Consider the following 21,066-nt stretch of genomic DNA (forward strand, 5'->3'; position numbering starts at 1 on the left):
GTGTTGTTGGACTCTAGAATTTTGTTCAGGATTTTTGCATCTATGTTCATCAGTGATATTGGTCTATAATTTTCTTTTTCTGTGATATCTTTTTCTGGTTTTGGTATCAGGGTGATGGTGGCTTCATAGAATGAATTTGGGAGTGTTTCTCCCAGTATAATTTTTTGGAAGAGTTTGAGAAGGATCGGTGTTAGGCCTTCTCTAAATGTTTGATAGAATTCACCTGTGAAGCCATCTGGTCCTGGACTTTTGTTTGTTGGAAGATTTTTAATTATGGTTTCAACTTCATTACTTGTGATAGGTCTGTTTATATTTTCTAATTCTTCCTGGTTCAGTCTTGGAAAATTGTACCTTTCCAAGAATTTGTCCATTTCTTCGTGGTTATCCATTTTATTGGCATATAGTTGTTTGTAGTAGTCTCTTATAATCCTTTGTATTTTGTGGTGTCGGTTGTGATCTCTCCTGTTTCATTTCTAATTTCATTGATTTGCATCCTCTCCCTTCTTTTCTTTATGAGTCTGGCTAAGGGTTTATCAATTTTGTTTATCTTCTCAAAGAACCAGTTTTTAGGTTTATTGATCTTTGCTGTTGTTTTCTTTGTTTTTATTTCATTTATTTCTGCTCTGATCTTTATGATTTCTTTCCTTCTACTGACTTTGGGGTTTCTTTGTTCTTCTTTCTCTAGTTGTTTTAAGTGTAGGGTTAGATTGCTTATTTGAGATTTTTCTTGTTTCTTGTGGTGAGATTGAATTGCTATAAACTTCCCTCTTAGAACTGCTTTTGCTGCATGCCGTAGGTTTTGGGTCATCGTGTTTTTGTTGTCATTTGTTTCTATGTATTTTTAAATTTCTTCTTTGATTTCTTCAGTGATCTCTTCGTTATTTAGTAGCACACTGTTTAACTTCCATGTATTTGTGTTTTACAGTTTTTTTCCTGTAATTGATTTCCAATCCCATAGCCTTGTGGTCAGAAAAGATGCTTGATATGATTTCAATTTTCTTAAATTTTCTGAGGCTTGATTTGTGACCCAAGATGTGATCTATCCTGGAGAATGTTCTGTGTGCACTTGAGAAGAAAGTGTATTCTGCCACTTTTGGGTGGAATGTTCTATAAATATCAATTAAATCTATCTGCTCTATTGTGTCATTTAAAGCTTGTGTTTCCTTATTTATTTTCTGTTTGGATGTTCTGTCCATTGGTGTAAGTGGGGTGTTAAAGTCCCCTACTGTTATTGTGTTACTGTCAATTTCTCCTTTCATGGTTGTTAGCATTTGCCTTATATACTGAGGTGCTCCTATGTTGGGTGCATAAACATTTATAATTGTTATATCTTCTTCTTGGTTTGATCCTTTGTCATTATGTAGTGTCTCTCCTTATCTCTTGTAACATTCTTTATTTTAAAGTCTGTTTTATCTGATATGAGTATTGCTACTCCAGCTTTCTTTTGATTTCCATTTGCATAGAATATCTTTTTCCATCCCTTCACTTTCAATCTGTATGTGTCCCTAGGTCTGAAGTGGGTCTCTTGTAGACAACATATATATGGGTCTTGTTTTTGTATCCTTTCAGCCAGTCTGTGTTTTATGGTTGGGGCATTTAATCCATTTACATTCAAGGTTATTATCAATATGTATGTTCCTATTCCCATTTTCTTAATTGTTTTGAGTTCGTTTTTGTGGGTCTTTTTCTTCTCTTGTGTTTCCCACCTAGAGAAGTTTCTTTAGCATTTGTTGTAAAGCTGGTTTTGGTGGTGCTGAATTCTCTTAGCTTTTGCTTGTCTGAAAAGTTTTGATTTCTCCATCGAATCTGAATGAGATCCTTGCTGGGTAGAGTCATCTTGGTTGTAGGTTTTTCTCTTTCATCACTTTAAGTATATCCTGCCACTCCCTTCTGGCCTGCAGAGTGTCTGCTGAAAAATCAGCTGATAACCTTATGGGGATTCCTTTGTATGTTACTTTTGTTTTTCCCTTGCTGCTTTTAATATTTTTTCTTTGAATTTAATTTTTGTTAGTTTGATTTATATGTGTCTTGGTCAGGCTTTCTTTTTATCTTTGATTCTCTGTAGTTTGAAAGTGATATGCCTACATATAGTCTTTTTGGCATTTATCACACTTGGTGTTCTCTGAGCTTCCTGGATCTGTGGTTTGGTGCCTGACATTAAGGAAAGTCTTAGTCATTATTATCTCAAATATTTCTTCTGGTCCTTTCTCTCTTTCTTTTCTGTCTGGTATTCCCTTTGTGTGTATGTTATACCTCTTGTAGTCATCCCACATTCCTTGGATATTCTCTTCTGCTTTTTTTCAATCTTTGTTCTCTTTGCTTTTCAGTTTCAGAGGTTTCTATTTATATATCCTCAAGCTCAGAGATTCTTTCCTTAGCTGCATCCGCTCTACTTATAAACCCATCAAAGGCATTCTTTATTGCAGTTACAGTGTTTTTGATCTCTAGCATTTCTTTTTGGTTCTTTGTTAGAATTTTCATCTCTCTGCTTACATTGCCTGTCTGTTATTGAATGCTGTTGAGTTTGTCCACTAGAGCCCTGAGCATATTAATCAGAGTTGTTTTAAATTCCTGGTCTGACCATCTCAACCTTCTTGTCGTGTCTGGTTCTGATGCTCACTCTGTCTCTTCAAACTGTGTTTTTGGTATTTTAGTATGCCTGGTGATTTTTTTTTTTTTTCTTGATAGCCAGACATCATGTACTGGGTAAAAGAAACTGCTGTAAATAGGCCTTTAGTGATGTGGTGGTGAGGAGTGGGGGGAGGGGAAGTGTTCTTTAGTCCTATGATCAGGTCTCAGTCTTTTACTGAGCCTGTGCTTCTGGTTTGTGAGTTTCATGAGTGTTTCTCAATTTCTTTCTCCTGCTTAGGTGAGACAGAGTGGCTGGAGTGGGCTGGAATTGGCTATTTCCCTTCCCCTGGACCAGTTAGGCTCTGGTTAATTACTTGCTCCTGAGGAAGGGCAGGCCTTGTTAAGAAGATCAGAGAACTCTTGGCATGTTTCAAAATGGTTCCTCTTCTCTTTCCCCTGCCAGAAGGAAGAGGGGATTCATCCCTGATGTTGACTATGAGAACCTGGCCGACCTTGTGGAGTCTACAAAACTGTGGGGGTCCCCCATGACTGGGTCCCCCTGGAGGTTTTGCCTCTAAGACTTGTCCACATGGAGCCTCCAGCAATTCATCAATTACAGTCCAGGATTTCCTCCTCGGCACTGGTTCCTGCTGTGGCTTCCACGTGGATCTCTGCTCTGGTAAGCTGTGACTCCCTACATCCACCTCTCTCTCCCTCTAATCTTAGGGGCAGTGGTTTCCCCTGTATCCTCACCCCTCTGACAGATCCAAGGAAAGTTGTTGATTTTTCAGTGTGTTCAGCTTTTTTGCTTGTCGTTAGGACATAGTGGCAACTGGCCATGGGGCAAGAACAGAAAAACTGGCTGATTAATCAACTAGAATCCAGCAATTTATCCTGTAAGAAATGAGACTTAACGTATGATAAAGGCAGCATTTCTTATCAAAGGGGGAAAATGAGTATTTAATAAATGGCATTGAGACAACTGGGCAACCATCTGGAATAAAGTTAGCTTGGATCCCTACCTTACTCCTTACATCAAAATAAATTCCACACATCTCAAATGTTTAAATATAAAAAATTGAAAAATATAAAAGTTATTATGAAAAGTGACTTCAAAAGAATAGTCTTATCTTAAGAGAGCTTTCTAAACAATACACAAAACCCAGAAGCCATACAAGAGTTTATTAGGTTAAAATAAAGAAAAAAATTTCAATGTACAAGGAAAAAATAGTGTGGGAAGACAAATAACACACTAGAAGTATTTGTAACATATTGATCAATAAATGACTAATTTTCAGTATAAAGAAAGCCTACAAATAAATTTTTAAAAACCCAACAACTATCTAGAAGAGCTAAGGGCAAAAGGCTTTAAGAGGCAGTTTTCTAAAAAGACAAATTCAAATGCCTCTGAAACAAATGAAAAGATACTCAATCCTATTCATAATAACAGAAATAGAATCTATGGCAAAATACCCTTTTTCATGTATCAGATTGTCTAACATCAAAATCTTGAGAGCATACAGTGTTGACACAGGTGCAAGAAAACATGTATATGATAAAACATCTACGGGAAGTAATTTGGCAAAATCTTTCAAAGTTAAAAATGTACATACCTGCTCATATATTGTCAGGGAAATACAAATTAAAAACAGTGAAATACCACCATACACCTATTAGAATGGCCCAAATCTGGGACATTGACAACACCAAATGTTGGCAGTGATCTGGAGCAACAGGAACTCTCATTCATTGCTGGTAGGAATGCAAAATGGTACAGCCACTTTGGAAGACAGTTTTGTGGTTTCTTACAAAAATAAACATACTCTTACCATACAATCCAGCAATCACACTCCTCAGTATTTACTCAAAGGAGCTGAAACTTTATGTCCACACAAAAACCAGCACACGGATGTTTACAACAGCTTTAATCATAATTGCCAAAACATGGAAGCAACTAAGATGTCCTTCAGCAGGTGAATGGCTAAATAAACTGTGGTATATCCAGACAATGGAGTACTATTCAGTAGTAAAAAGAAATGAGGTATCAAGCCATGCAAAGACTTGATGGAATATTAAATGCATATGACTAGGTGAAAGAGGCCAATCTAAAAAGCCACATCTGTATGATTCCAACTATATGACATGTGGAAAAGGCAAAATTTATAGAGACTGTAAAAAGATCAGTGGTTGCCAGGGGTAGGAGTTGGGGGATGGATAAATGGGCAGAGCGCAGAGGAATTCTAGGGCATACTCTATATGATACTATAACAATGGACACATGTCATTATACATTTGTCCAAACCCACAGAATGTACAACACCAGGATTGAACCCTAATGTAAACCATGGACTTTGGGTGATTGTAATGTACCAGTGTAGGTTCATCAGTGGTAACAAATGGACCACTCTGGTGGAGAAGGTTGATAATGGAGCAAGCTACACATGTGTGAGGGCAAGGGTATGTGGGAAATCTCTGTACCTTCCTCTCAATTTTATAACTGCTCTAAAAGATAATTCTTTTTTTTTAAAAAAGTACATACCCTTTGACCTAGAAATTTAACTTTTAGGAGTTTATGCTACAGAAATACTAGCCAAATTTCAACTTAATTTTTTTTTTATAAATTTATTTATTTATTTTTGGCTGACTTGGGTCTTTGTTGCTGCACGTGGGCTTTCTCTAGTTGCGGTGAGCGGGGGCTACTCTTCGTTTTGGTGCGCAGGCTTCTCATTGCAGTGGCTTCTCTTGTTGCGGAGCACAGGCTCTAGGCACGCGGGCTTCAGTAGTTGTGGCTCGTGGCCTCTAGAGTTTAGGCTCAGTAGTTGTGGCGCACTAAGCCAAACTAAGTTGCGGCTTAGTTGCTCCACAGCACGTGGGATCTTCCTGGACCAGGGCTCGAACCCGTGTCACCTGCATTGGCAGGTGGATTCTTAACCACCGAGCCACCAGAGAAGCCCTTTAACTTAGTTTTATTCAACAGTTATTGATAGAGCATCTACTATGTTCCAGGCACCATAATAGGCACAAAGGATACAGAGATGAATGGAACACAGCTGCATCGTAAAGTCACCTTATAATCTTATGACTTGAGTTGAAATTGAAGTACTTCATTCAATAGGTGAAAACAGTGAGGTTCAGAGAGGTGAACGGGAACTTGACCTTGCCTGGCTCTGATGAAACACTAGGTACATGGATCAAACATTTCTACCCAAGTGGCCCTCAAGCACAAAAGAATAGAGTATATTTCCAAAAGATCTGTGGGCACAGCCTCCAGTAGCCTATTGCAAGCAAGGGAATATTGACTATTTGTTTCTAAATAGTCACTCACATTTTGCATTCTGTTTCATCTGTCTGTTTAAACACACACATACATATGTTTAATATAAAAGCAATGTTTTAGAAATTATTTCATAACTTACCAATTAAATTAAAACTTTTTTTCCCTGAAAATCTTTAAGTATGTAATAGGTACATGAGGAAAAATGTTCATGTTTATCTGTGGCTCCTCTCCCTTCCCCCAGCCCAAAAGAAGAAACACAGCTAAACCAAGCTACTTCTTTTTTCTTCTTTCTTGAAGTATAGTTGATTTACAATATCGTGTTAGTTTCAGGTGTACAGCAAATTAATTCAGTTATATATGTATTTTTTTTCAGATTCTTTTCCATTATGTTATACAAAATATTGAATATATCAATAGTTTCCTGTGATATACAGTAAATCCTTGTTGTTTATCTATTTTACATATAGCAGTGTATTTGTTAATCCCATACTCCTAATTTATCCTTCCCCCACCCTTTCCCCTTTGGTAACCATAAGTTTGTTTTTCATGTCTGTGAGTCTCTTTCTGTTTTGTAAATAAATTCATTTGTATTATTTTTTAGATTCCACTATAAATGATATCATATAATATTAGTCTTTTGCTGTCTGACTTACTTCACTCAGTATGATCATGTCTAGGTCAATCCATGTTGCTGCAAATGGCAATATTTCATTCTTTTTTATGCCTGAGTAGTATTCCATTGTATATATGTACCACATCTTCTTTATCCATTCATTTGTTGATGGACACTTAGGTTGCTTCCATATCTTGGCAATTGTAAATTATGCTGCTATGAACATGGAGGTGCATGTATCTTTTTGAATTAGAGTCTTTGCCTTTTCCAGATATCTGCCCAGGAGTGAGATTGCTGGATCATATAGTAATTCTCATTTTAGTTTATTATGGAATCTCCATACTGTTCTCCATAGTAGCTGCACCAATTTACATTCCCACCAACAGTGTAGGAGGGTTCCCTTTTCTCCGCACCCTCTGCAGCATTTATTATTTGTAGACTTTTGATGGCCATTCTGACCACTGTGAGGTGACACCTCACTGTAGTTTTGATTTGCATTTCTCTAATATTTAGCAATGTCAAGCATTTTTTCATATGCCTATTGGGTATCTGTATGTCTTCTTTGGAGAAATGTCTATTTTTGATTGGGTTGTTTGGTTTTTTGATATCGAGTTGTATGAGCTGTTTGTATATTTTGGAAATTAATTCCTTGTCAGTCGTATCATTTGCAACTATTTTCTCCCATTCCGTAGTTTTTCTTTTTGTTTTGTTTATAGTTTCCTTTGCTTTGCAAAAGCTTTTCAAACCCTGGCACATGAGGAAGGCCTGGGGTCAGGTGCATACGGCACAGTGTCTCGGGTGGGGCAGGGCAGTGGCTGCCCCCTCCACCCCTGGCTGACAGCACCAGGGCACATTCAGCAGGTGGCTTGGCATGGGTCTCTCGCCCACCCCTGCTCCAAATACCAAGTGAATCTGGCACAGAAGTTGCGATTCCTTGCAGGGTTGCCCAAACACTGTAGGTAGGGGCTACAGGAAGGAGATATTGACCTCTGTGTCCTAGCCGGGCCCAGCACTGGACCTTGACATGTATTGATCAATCCCCTCCCCTTCACCCATGGTTGTCGTGGCAGCTCTGAGTCCACTGAGGGGGAGCAGTAATGGGGAATGATAACGGGGGTGAGCGTGGAAGGGAGAGGGGGATGGGACCATGGGAGCTTCTAATATAGTGATGTGGCCAAATGTTGGGGGTCTGGTCACTTTCTGTTGGAATGACACCTGGTGGGTAAAGCCCTAGGCCAAAGCAGGGTCTGGAAAGTTTGGAAGTTTAGAGGGTGAGATTTAGTGAGATTGCAAAAATGCCTCCAATTCTATTCTTCACCTCTCACTGTATCCACACCCTTCGGCATGTGGCCTGGCAGCTCCTTGCATTAGGCGGTGGCTCTGTTTGCCTGCGCATTGAATCCAGGCTGGATTGTGACTTGCTTAGGCCGTAGAATGCAGGGGAACCTGCACTGTAGGTTCCCCATCACCACTGACAGCAGCTGCAGCAGACATGTCCAAGGCTGCCGCTAGGCTAGTCAGCCCCCCAGCCAACCTGCACACTTCTGATTGGAGATGTGGGAGGGAAGCCAGCCTAGATCACCCAAGCCTGGCCCACCTGTAGATGACGGTGCAATGGTAAATGGTGGTTATTTTAGGTGACTAAGATTTGGGGTGATTTGTCACATAGCATAACTAACTGATACAGAGAGGTGCCCAGGGGTGCCTCAGGCTGCCTTCCCCATGTACTGCTAGAGGCTGGCTCACGTTTGATGCCGGGAGGAGGCTCGGGGGCAGGAAGGTGGGAATGGTCCGCCGTCCAGAGCTGCTGTATAACAAGTCCTGGGTCCCCGCTGGCTCTGGGGCTGACCTGCAGGAGGCTACTCATCAGAATGGGGCCTGCATGTGAGGCCCACTGACCAGGGGAATCGGAGGGAGCAGTGAGTGGGTGGCCCAAGCCCAGGGTGAAGCGTGGGTCTAGAGGCCCACTGACCAGGGGAATCGGAGGGAGCTGTGAGCGGGTGGCCCAAGCCCAGGGTGAAGCATGGGTCTAGAGGACTCAGAAACGAGGCTACCTTTGTCTCTGACTGTTGATAAGGAGGAAAGATGGGAGACAAGGGCATTTCCTTCTAGAAAAAGAGACAGGGATGTGGATAGAGCAGAAGGTTGGGTGGGACTTGTAGGGGGGCGGGCATGTGGGTAAATAAACCTTAGGAGAAGACACCACCTGGTGGAGGGTGCAGCTCTGCTCTTTCCCTGCCCTCCCTGTCGGCTCAGAGAAGAGCAGGACCCCGAGACAACAGCCCTCCCCCAGCTCTGGGGCCCTGCGTGTTGTAGGGTGAGCCTGGATGGCCTTGCCCGGAAGATGGCTTAGCTTAACCTGGGTCAATTGTTCTCAAACTTGAGTGGGTCCCAAAGTCACCCCCCGAGTTCTGATGCAGGAGGTCTGGAGAAGGACACGAGAATCTGCATTTCTACCAAGTTCCCAGATGGCGCTGATGCTGAGCTGGCGCCATTCTTCAATCTAGGACTTAAATGAAGGGATTTGGCGTCACGGACTCCAAAGTGCTAATTTGATCCATCGTTTATGTCTGTGTGACCCTGGGCAAGTCACATAACATCTCTGAGCCTTGACTTTCTCATCAATAAATGGGGATGATTAGCATCTCCCTTTCAAACTTATTCTGGGAATTGTGTGAAAGGACACATTTAATGTACTTAGCATTTGGGGAGCCCTCAAAAGTTTATGAGCGATTGTTGTCGATCTCCAGGGACTTTGGCATCCATGGGGGAGGTTTTAGTCTGGACTTGACTGACCTTGGGGGATGACAGAAGGGGAGCTATTGGTCTGGACTGGGGGTGGGGGTGGGGGGATGGAAGAAGTCAGTGGATTGGTGGCTGTGTCTTGAATTCCATCTTCCACCCCCAGCTCCCTGCAGTCAGGGGAGGGAGTCTAGAAGCCCAATCTTCCCAGTTCCCACCAACAGAAGCTAGAGAGACACAGATCCCCAGAGAACAGCTGCTTCCATTGCTAGAGCCGGCAGACCTGGGTTCCGGTCCCAGCCCTTACTCACTTCTTGGGCACGTTTGGAAACCCTTCTGGGCCTCCCCGCTTTACCTGTAGCAGAGAGAACAACAGCAGTTCTGTTGGCGAGGTGCTGTGGGTTCCCAAGGCCGTGTTCCAGAGCGCACAGAGCACAGCCACAGAGGGGCTCAGGAGAACTCGTGTCTGGTACGAAGTGGGTGCTCTATCAAAATCCGTCCAGCGAGGAAAGGGGAGCCTAGTTCTTGTTCCCCTCGGCCTCTTTCCCGATCTCCATGCCACCCTGACCCCACACAGGGACAGGGCCAAGCTGAGCAGACCTGCCAGGGCCCCCAGCCCCTCGGCTTCCTTTACCACTCCCAGCACTTGGGCTCCCGGAGCATGCAGTCCTGACAGCAGCCCTTGTCAGCCTCCAGAATCCTGGGAGCCAATTCCTTAAAATCAGCCTCTGTCGGTTCTGTTTCTCTGCAGAGCCCTGACTAGCAGTTGCCCTCTGTGGGACTTTGCTCACTATCACAGCTGGCTTGGTGCCCTCCCTTCCTGCCTCACTGTGTCCTGTGCCCCATTTTCCATCCTGATGCAGCTCTTTCATGGGAATCCTCATTTCCCCTTCTTACTCTCTCCCTTTCAGGCTCACACACTTAACCCCCACTCCACTCCCAGACCCCCAACCCTGGCGTGCTGCCTCTTGGTTCCTCAAACACTCCCAACCATCACTTGCTGTCACACTCACACCTCCCCTCAGGCCAGAGCTGACTTGGTCCCAAGAGGGGCAAGGGCAAGGCTGCTGAGGGGACCCCTGCCCCAAACTCCAGCCTGACCATGGGGCAAGAAGGGGCTGTCTCCCTTTCCTGGACCTACTGGCCAAGTGGCCAAATACTTGCAAAGGGACTCACCCCACCATCTGCCCCAGGGAAGAGCTGCTAGACCCACTGTGTGTGTGTGTGCGTGTGTGTGTGTGTGTGTGTGTGTGTTGAGGGGCAGCTGCTGACCTCTTCACCTCCAGCCCCATCCCCCTCCGCTCTCCCCAGCCGGCTGGTGGGTTGTGGATGCTTCAGGAGCTGGCTGCCGGCTGCCCTCATTAATATTTATGACAAGGAGAGGAAGTTGCATAAATCTTCCCTGATACTTAATTAAACCAAACTTCTTTTGATTTCCCCTCTTTCTGCCTCACCGAGTGTGGCCAGCATGCCTATTAGATGTCCTTCCTCCCCGAGTGGCCTGGAGTGGACAGACTCCCCCGGGACTCCGCACACCCAGTTCCTCCAGCCATCAACCTGGGAGCTTGGGGCAGCCAGGTGACCCCTACATGACCTCAGAAGACTGTGCATGGGGCTTAGGGCAGAGGCTCCTTGCAGCCTCTGGGGAGTAGCAACGATCTGGGAAGACACTGACTGCACCCTCAAAACATGCCCCTTCCAGACTGGGAAGATGGAGGTGTTGAGGGGTAGCTGGGGAGAAGCTGCCGCCTGCCCCGCTTCCTGCAGCTCAGACAGGGAAGATGGACTTAGTCCCAAAGCCTGTGAGGAGTAGCTGAGTCCCATGCAGAAGCCAGCTCTGGCTGTGTCCCCTCACCCCCTCCCCATTTACCAACTGGCAACCCAGCCCGAGGACCCCAGCGTGAACCTGGTCAGGGCTTGGTCTCTCCCTGCGTTCTGGGAGCTAGTTAGCACCCGGCTGACATATCTTTGATATGGAATCATATACAGGAAGCAGCTTGACCCCTGAAGGCCCCTCTTAGCGTGGGATTGACACCAAGCATTGACTTTGCTTCAGGCTTATCCACAAATCTCAGCCAATTTTATTAAAGAGCTGCGTGTGGTGTGGAACATGCCAGGGAGACAACTATATTTATAGATCTTGATCGGCAGAGAGGAGCCCACGCTTGATTCCGTTGGCGCCCTGGCCTCAGGTGGGAGGGGGTGATTGGCAGGTATGGCTCCTCACCATCCCCACCGCCCCCCATGGCTGCACGAAGAGACACAAACACATGTGCAGACAGACACATGGGCATTAACCCAGGACAGACGCATATACATTCACATAGGCAAACACACACACACACACACACACACACACACACACACACAAAACCAGTCCCACATGGCTATGGACTGAATTGTGTCCCCCCCTCAAATTCATATGTTAAAGTCTGAACCCCCCAGTGTGGCTATATTTGGACATAACACCTTTAGGGAGGTAATTAAGGTCAAATGAGGTCATTAGGATGGGGTCCTAATCTTATAGAACTGGTGCCCTTATAAGAAAAGGAAGAGACACCAGATCTCTCTCTCTCTCTCTCTCTCTCTCTCTCTCTCTCTCTCTGCATGTGCAGAGGAAAGGCCACGTGAGGACACAGTGAGAAGGTGGCCGTCTACAAGCCAGGAAGAGTGTTCTCACCAGAAACCAAATTTGCTAGCACCTCAGTCACGGACTTCTAGCCTCCAGAATTGTGAGAAAATAAATGTCTGCTGTTGAATCCATTCAGCCCATGGAATTTTGTTATGGCAGCCCAAGCAGACTCAAAGACACATGGACACACTCATGCACAGAAACAAAGACACATGGAGACATGACTGCAGACATGCACCCCCAGCCATATACCCATTCTCACACACACTGAGACACAGGTACACAGAGACATACTGACCTTGTTAGACCCAGGCAGCATCTCCCCTAGTTCACCTCTAGCCCTAAGCAGATGCTCAGTGATAGGCTGGTGACCTAGGGAGGGAGAGAGGGCAAGCGGATGTAGATGTGAGTGTGCACTATGGGTACATAAACCTGCAGATGTGTGTATGTGGACTTTCATACCCTGCAGTCCCACAGACAGCGTGTATAGAGTTCTACAATCAATAATAATGATAAATAATGCCTCCAAGCCCGGCTCACCCTAAATAGATGCAGTTGGCACTTACTGAGTTGATTATGAGCCAGGCACTCTGCCAGATGTCTCACACACATCGTCTCATTTTTGCCTTCACAACTCTGAAAAGCACGGACATTCCACAGAGGGAACCGAGAGGCATCAGGAAAGGCACATGAGGTGACACAGCTGAAGACACCAGGCTGAGCCCAAGCCCCACCCTTAGCCACTGGCTGGGCCTTGCCTACTGCATGGGGCATTTGCGGTAATGCTGATAACTGTCACTAAGCGCCAAGCATCAGAAATCCTGGGCAGATGGGACTTCCCTGGTGGCACAGTGGTTAAGACTCCACGCTTCTAATGCAGGGGGCCCGGGTTCAATCCCTGGTCAGGGAACTAGATCCCACATGCATGCCGCAACTAAGAGTTCACATGCTACAACTAAGGAGTCCATGTGTCGCAACTAAGGAGCTGGCGAACCACAACTAAGGAGCCCTCGAGCCAACTAAGGAGCCTGACTACCACACCTAAGACCTGGTGCAACCAAATAAATAGATAAAATAAATAAATTTAAAAAAAAGAAATCCTGGCAGGCATTCCCCTCCCAACCTGCGGTCTTGTTGACACAGACCCTACACAAGCTGGGTTCCGGGCCTGGCTGCCTCAGCCGGGAAGGCAAGGACAAAGAGACCCCCGTCAGCCATGCTGTCATCAAGCCCTCAAGTGGGAGAGGTCCTCTGGTCTCCTCATCATTGATTTCAGGCTGCTGTGTGGCCATTAATGTGGACTAAATCCAGACATGAGCAGGAGACCCATCTGGGGGTTGTCACACAGGGTTTCTCTCTGGCTGCAGCAAGGTCAGACTGAAGATGATTCGCCTCCAGAAGCCTCTCTCCGTGGAGACAAAGGGTTCTGAAGGGACACATGGATTGCTGCCCCATGTGTATGGTCAAGTAGATGGGCTTGTGCTGAGCCCCGGCATAAGGCTCAGGGCCCACCCGCAGCCACTGACTCTGAGGAGCTCTGGGTAACAGGGGGATGTCACAGGGCTGAGAGCTGTCCCCTCACACAGTGGAACCGCCGAGGGTGGCTGTGCAGGACCACAGGACCACAGGTCAAGAAGGGAGGTTAGATGCTGGGCTGTGGGACCAGGACTGGGAAAAGTGGCCTCTGTGCTCCAAGCTGTGTGGCCTGAGGGAGCCTCCGACTCTTCATTTTAATCTGGAGGTGGCAGTAAGGGCAGAGAGCCTGGAATCTGCTTAAGCAAGACTCCAGGCCTTGCATGAAAGGGCAGTGCTGGTCTGGGTAGGAAACTGAGGCAGGCAACTAGCAGTCAGGACAGGGCAGCAGGGAAGGGCTCCAAGCTACAGGGCTCATGCAGGAAGCAGGACCGACCCAGGGGCAGGGCTTCTTCCCCCCGCTGGTGAGGTGACCGGCCTGGGCAAGGCTGCTGGGGAGCATCAGAGAAGGGCCTGAGGCAGGCAGGGGTGACAGGGTTCATCCTACCTTCACCCCGATGGCAGCAGGGCCACCAGCAAAGATGGAGTTGCCAGCATGGCTGAGAGGGGGTGATTAAGAGCATGGGCAGGGGGAAATCGGAGGGGACTGCTTAATGGACTTGAGGTTTTATTCTGGGGTGATGACATGTTTGGAAACTAGATTAAGTTGGTGGTTGTACAGCACTGTGAATGTACTAATTGCCACTGAACTGTATACTTTTAAGTGGTTGATTTTATGTTATGTGGATTTCACTTATATTCAAAGAGAGGGAAAGAGAAACTTAGAGAAAGAATGGGCATTTTGTTTTATGTACCTACCCTTGAATCCCAGATGTCACTCACTAGGTGGGTGACCTTGGAAGCATTTTTATAACCTCTCTGAGTTTCACTGTTCCTGTCTGTAAAATAGGATAATAGTAGTACTTACCTAACATATTGTTCTGGATAAAATGATGAGATGGATTTAAGAGTACCTAAAACATAATAGAAACTCCATCAGTTTGTAAAATAAGCCAGAGGACTTTCTGGATAGGCCTTATAGCCACCTACCATCCCAAACCTGACACAGAATAGAAAGGCAAATTCCAACAGTGCTTGGGACCAGGGCTCCTGTTCAAAAATCTGCCAGCCCATGGGCAAGATTTCCAGTAGCCAATACAAGGAATCCTCCCCTTCCCCCTGTATCATTCTCCCATCTCCAAAATTAAGACCTCCCTGAAGTACATTTCCCAGCAGTGAAGTGCTGCTGGGTGCTACCGATGTGGGGTTGAGAGGCTCTTGAGGAAACAGAACAGAGGGAGAGGAGAGGAGAGGTGCATTCTGGGGATTGTAGTTGTTCATTAATTATTTCCTGCAAGGAAGAAACTACAGAGGTTCAGAGTACCCAGGAATACACTGTACTCCTCATGACCTGGCAGCTCCACCTGGAGAGTCCTTCTCAAGTCACAACATCCACACTAGATAATGAAATTAAGAAAGAGGAATCCATCAGAATGATAGCCGTTCACAGGCACCAGCCTTCCTGTGTGAGGTCTGCCAGGAAGCAAGGAGCTGCCTCCAGCTTGTTTGTTCACGGTAAAGTCAACAGTAAACATGAGGAACCAAGGAAAGTGGGGGCTGCACTGGGTTATAAGAGGGCTCTGCACTGTGACATGTGGAGTCTGTATGGGAAGCACCCATTTTAAGAGAAATTTTACCATACAAAGCAAAAGTAAATTTTAGAAAGTATTTGCTTTGCTCTCTCAAAAAAAAAAAAAAAAAAGTGAGGAAAAACATGAACATTACAAAAACAGAAGATAAGACCAAGGATGGAGTTGAGAAGGAATCTAACAATGAGGTTAGCGGAAATAAAAGTAGAGTAGCATCAGATCTAGAAATATTGTAAAAGGAAATAAAGATAAAATCACATAGTTAAAATCAACATTAGAAATAGTGATTTTTTAAAAAAACAACACTGAAGAAAATGGAATCTGTGTTGTAGAGGAAAACCTGAGAAGCTTGTCTGAAAGCCAGGGAAAGGAAAACAGTTTTTTAAAAATGATTGATAGAAATGACAGAGACGAGAGACCTAATTAAACAATAATCAATAATTACTTAATAGGTATTGCTGAATTAATTGATATTCTTGAATAAGTGAGAAGAAAATGAACCAGAAGTAATATTAAAGATATAATGGAAGAAAACTTTTCAAAAATGAAGAAATTAGTAAACTCACAGATTAAAACGCACAAATTAGTTTTTAGATATAATACACGTAGACATGTTCCATGTTTTTTATTATAAGAATAGAACCCCATAGGGATATAGGCAGATAAAAAAGTTGTCTCTGAGGAACCAAAATTAGACTTGCTCAGACTGGTCCAAAATGCTAAAGACAGAACAATGAAGCAAAACCTATAGAGTTATGAAGAAAAGATTTTGTGGCAAAGGATTTTACACCTGTGTTTTCCAGCATGAAAGCAGCTGACGTGCTTTCACAGATAGGAAAAGACCTGGCAAGTCTATACCCCTAGGCTCATCCTGAAAAAAATACTTCAAGAAAATTTCCAGCTCAGTTCTTCCTAACTTTTTTCCTGTGATGGTACAAAAATAAGGTGATAATATTTGTACCATGCACTGGTTTAAGAAGGTTTGCACTCACTGAGATCGAAAGGAATGAGATTTGGGCTTTGGGAAGATCATTCTGGATGTGAGAGTAGAAAGGATGGGGGAACAAGCCTGGAAGCACAGAGCAGTTAGGCAGACGTCTTAGTAAAGCAGGTGAGCCGCTGTGAAGTGGGAGGAAAACCAGGAGAGTGTGCTGTCCTGGAGCCAAGTGAAGAACATGTTTCCAAGGGGATGAACAACTGTGCTGAACCCTGCTGAGAGGCCAGGGAAAGTGAGGACCAAGAACTGACCCCCAGAATTAGCAGCAGGGAGGTCACTGATGGCTTGTATATGAGTGGTTTCCAAGGAATGGTGGGTTTAGGAGAGACTGGGAGGGGAAAAGCAGAGAAAATGGGTATAGATAACACTTTTGGGCATTTTGCTGCAAAAGGGAGTTGAGAAATAGGGCAGTAGCTGGGGTGGGGGATGGAATCAATAGTTGTTTTTGTAAGATGGGAGAAATGTCAGCATGTTCATGGGATGATGGGAATGACCGACTGGGAGGGAAATTTGGTGATGTAGGAGAGAGGGGGGAGAATTACTGGGCAATTCCCTTGAGTAGCATGAAGGGTAGAATCTAATGCTCAAGGGGAGGGTTGGAGAGTTGATTTAGAGTGATGGCAAGGAAGCCAGAGGGTAGATCGGTATATATTCCGGGGAGTGGATAGATGTGATGGTGTGTTCTGAGAGAGAGAGGATGGCAGATGAGGTGTTAGAGGGATGTGGAAATTGGAGAAGGTTTGAAAGGGTCTAGGAGGTGGGAAAAGGAATGGACTGGGGGAAATATAGTACAGTTGCTGGGCCACATCAAGGACCATTGCAACTCATAATTGTAAAGTGAGAGCAGTGGTCATCGTGGTGTGTTTTTCTCCAGTTACATCGAGCTGATTGGAAGCAGCAAAGGCATTGGGTTTAACAATGATTGTTAGTCTCTGTGGGGTCTATGGATAGTTGGAGATGAGGCACTAGAAGGAATGTGCTGCAGAGACAGAATTGATGTTCAGAGAATGAGGTTCATGAAATGGAGATTACAGATGGGCTACTGGTAATGAAAAGTCTGGAGTATGACCATAGGGTAGAGTGGCTGAGGTAGGGTGGAGGCGATCACAGGAGGAAAAGAACTTGGACACTGAGAGCCCAGACGTTAGAAGGATTATCTTTGGGCATATGGAAACCATCAAGAATAAGACATAAGTAATGCTGAAGAGAGTCACGGTAAGCCTGGAGCTAAGATCAATGAGAAATGAGGAGTGACACAGCGTCAGTAGATTGCAGCAACAATCAGAGGCAGAGGGTAGATTAGTGTTGTGTTGACTTGAGATCCAAAGCAGGGTTTTTTCAGGGATGAGAGAGCGAGGGAGATTGATTATGGCCCCAGTTTTTTCCACTTTCCAGTGCCTATGCTCGTTGCAATGTGACTTTGCAGAAACTCCTATCAAGAGGACAAGTCTGTTTTCCACCCCTTGAGTCTGGGCTGGGCCTTTTGACTTGCTTTGGTCAACAGAATGCAGCAGAAGCAATGGTGCACCAGTTGCTCAAGAGGCCTAGCAACTCCCACTCTCCCTCAGAACCCTGTCCAGCTGTCACATGAACAAACAGGGGCTTGTCTGCTAGAGGCTGAGAGACCACATGAGGCAAAACCCAGTCATCCCAGCTGAGGCCATCCAAGATCAGCCTATAGCCCTGATCTGCAGAGCTGCCTACCCAACCCACGGCTGACCAGAGACAATTCAGTGAGTCCAGCTAAGACTAGAAGAACCATCCAGCAGATGGTTGTTAAAGTTCACTTTGGATTGTTAAAATTCACTTTGACTTTTATGTCTCTATCACTGTTCAAAAGAAGACCTTTTGAATATTCTTTTTCACATGGCCAGGTACTTTGGATGTACTGCTCATTCTCTGTTGGAACAGCTGCTCTCAAGCCTCTCTTGTGTCCTGGACCCTGAGGCTTCCTCCTTCCTTCTTTACTTCCTCTATTTCATAAAGTCCATCCTGCGGTAATTTCCTGAAAATTGTGTATGGGAAGACTTTACTTTTCTGAACACGTTTTATTCCTCTCTCAACTGGTTACTATTTGGGCTGCATATAGACTTCTGGATTAAAAATCATTTCCTCTCAGAACTATGATGACATTTCCTCTGTTGTCTTCTGGTTTCACTGTTACTGTTGAGAACTTTGATGCCATTCTTTGTGTGTGGTTGGTTTCTGGATTGATTTTTGGGGGTTTAATGCTGTAAAATTTCACAAGGATGGGTCTGACGGTGGGGCTTTTTCATTCACTGCTCTCCATCTTTCGTGGACCTTTCAGTTTGTAAACTCCTCTATTGTTTTCTTGGTAATTTCCTCCCTGCTGTGTGCTCTGTTTTCCTTTTTTGGAACCCCTTGTTAGTGAGATGTTAAATTTCCTCAATTGATCCTCTAAGTTTTTAACCTTTTCCCCCTCTTTTTTTCATTTCTGCTCCTTTGAGGAAATGAGCACCTACCTGGGAGATTTCTTCCATTTTATGTTTGAATTCGTCTATTTAATTTTTAAATTTCTTTCAGCACGTATGGCAGAAGTCTGTCTTTTCCTTTTTTCTCTTATGTAGCGTGCAGTTCCTGGTTGCAGTATCTTCTCTCATCCCTCCGAGGAGTTTAATTATTGCTTTTCAGGTTTTCTTCTGCTCCCTGCATTGTCTCTGGTCCCTTTGCTTCTGTTGGTTTAAGCCTCTGTATTGCACCTTGAGGACTGTCCACCATATTAAATACCAGAAGGTGATGTGTGGTGAGCTTTTTCATTTTCTTTCATATTTAAGAGTAGGGATTGAAAAAGCAATTTAGAAGCCCTGTGTGCATAGGTGGGGTCTGCCGACTGGTGGGCTTCACCAGGCGGTGAGCAGCTGGGGCTGTGGCCATTTCACTGGGGACTCCCAAATGTTAGTATCCATAAGTCTTTTCTCTAGGATCTTACATTTCTCAAAAACAAAAAAAATGAACCAAAACAAAAACAAGCTCAAAAATCCTCCATGTCTCCTCCTGGGGACAGACTCCTGGCTGCTGGAGATTTTGGAGGTAAGTGGCACAAGGGCCTGGGTAGGGATGGAGGCTCACCATTTAGCATGCAGGCTTTGGTTTCATTCCATTTTCAGCATAGGGCCTCTCTCTCACCTTCCTCTTGGCCAGGGTCCCTGGGTCTGAGCTTTTCTGGTTTGTCCATAGAACAAACATCTAGTCTCCTGCTGGGTAGGGGAGGGATACTTGCTGTGTGGGTTGGAAAAATAGGCCAGGAAGGGGGTGGGAGATCTAACCGCTCCTTCTACAGACTCTCAACCAAATCCACCCGACACAGTCAAGCCTCAGGGCCTTTGCACTTGCTGTTCCCTCTGATGGAAGCATTCTTTCCTCAGCTTTCTGAATGACTCACTCCCTTTCTTCCTACAAGTCTTTACTCACATGTAACCTTCTCAGGGAGGTCTCCTGTTCACTCTCTCTAAAACTGCACCCCTCCCCATGTAACATTCCCATCATTTTCTCTCCCTCATTTTTTTTCCTGAGCTCTTATCACTGTCTAATATCCCGTTTCGCTGATTCATGGTCTATCTCCCCAGCTAGAATGTAGGCTCCATGAAAGCGGAAATCTAGTATACCAGACCCCCAACATTTGTTGAATGAGTGCCTGAACAAACCCTCCTGCTTCAGCCCTACACCTCAGCTCTGTCTTCCTTGAAGGCTGATACCCCTAGTCACTGCATCTTTCTGGGGGTGCTATGCTGTGCTTTGGGGAGCTCTTTGTTGGCATCCTCTCTGCTGACTCATGATGTTCATCTTTTCCAGCTTTTCTAACTCCTCATCCTCACTCCATTTCCCAAAAGTGTACTTACATCTCTCATCTTCTCTTACATTTACTTTGTCCTCGTGGCTTATGTCATTTTCATTTCTTTTATTTTAGTGGGGTTTCAGGAGGAAGTAGAAATGAAAAATTTTTTTCAACCTACCACATTTAGCCAGAAGTCCCAACATAATATTTTGGGAACAACTCTTAAACAAGTTTTGTTTTTTTTTTTTAATTTTATTTATTTATTTATTTATTTATTTGGCTGTGTTGGGTCTTCGTTTCTGTGCGAGGGCTTTCTCTAGTTGTGGCGAGCGGGGGCCACTCTTCATCACGGTGCGCGGGCCTCTCACTGTCGCGGCCTCTCTTGTTGCAGAGCACAGGCTCCAGATGCGCAGGCTCAGTAGTTGTGGCTCACAGGCTCAGTTGCTCCGCGGCATGTGGGATCTTCCCAGACCAGGGCTCAAACCCGTGTCCCCTGCATTGGCAGGCAGATTCTCAACCACTGTGCCACCAGGGAAGCCCCCGGGAACAACTCTTTACCCTTGATTGTATAGGGTATTTGTCCATCTGTGTGTGTGTGTGTGTGTGTGTGTGTGTGTTTTCTCACTGTAATTGGCTGGCTGTGTGGGATTTTGCCATATAGACAGACCATAACTTATTACACTAATTCCCAACACTGGACTATTAAAGTTGTTTCTAATTTTTTGTTATGATAAAACACTACAATTCACATTGTTATATCTTCTCCTATCTGTGTGATTATTTAAATTCTATAAACTGGATTTTCAGAGGCCAAGAGGCATGCATATTTTTAAGCATATTGCTGAATTAGCCTGCCAAAAAGTATTCCAATTTACACTCCTCCCAGCAACAATTGTTTGGGAAAGCCTGTTTCAACATGTGTACACCAGCAGTGGGTTTTGTTATTTTACATCATTAACAATGCGATAGGTGAAAATTTATATCTCGCTGTTATTGTCATTTGTATTTTCCTTAATTACTAGTGAGGTTGAGCATCTTTTCATATTTATTAGCCTTTTATATTTCTTCATCTGCTCATGACATATTGCAAAAGATAAAAGCAGGTTACAAAACATTATATATAATATGATCTTAAGTTTGTAAAAAAAAATTATCTGTGCATAGAAAAATAAGACTGGCAGAAAATAAGACAAATATGGACTATGCTGATGTCTGAGCAGCAGATAGACTGAGTCTTTCTTTTTTGAATTTTTGTTATTTTCCAAATTTTACGCAAC

The sequence above is a fragment of the Balaenoptera acutorostrata genome, chromosome 6, assembly GCF_949987535.1.
Source record: "Balaenoptera acutorostrata chromosome 6, mBalAcu1.1, whole genome shotgun sequence".
NCBI lineage: Eukaryota > Metazoa > Chordata > Mammalia > Artiodactyla > Balaenopteridae > Balaenoptera > Balaenoptera acutorostrata.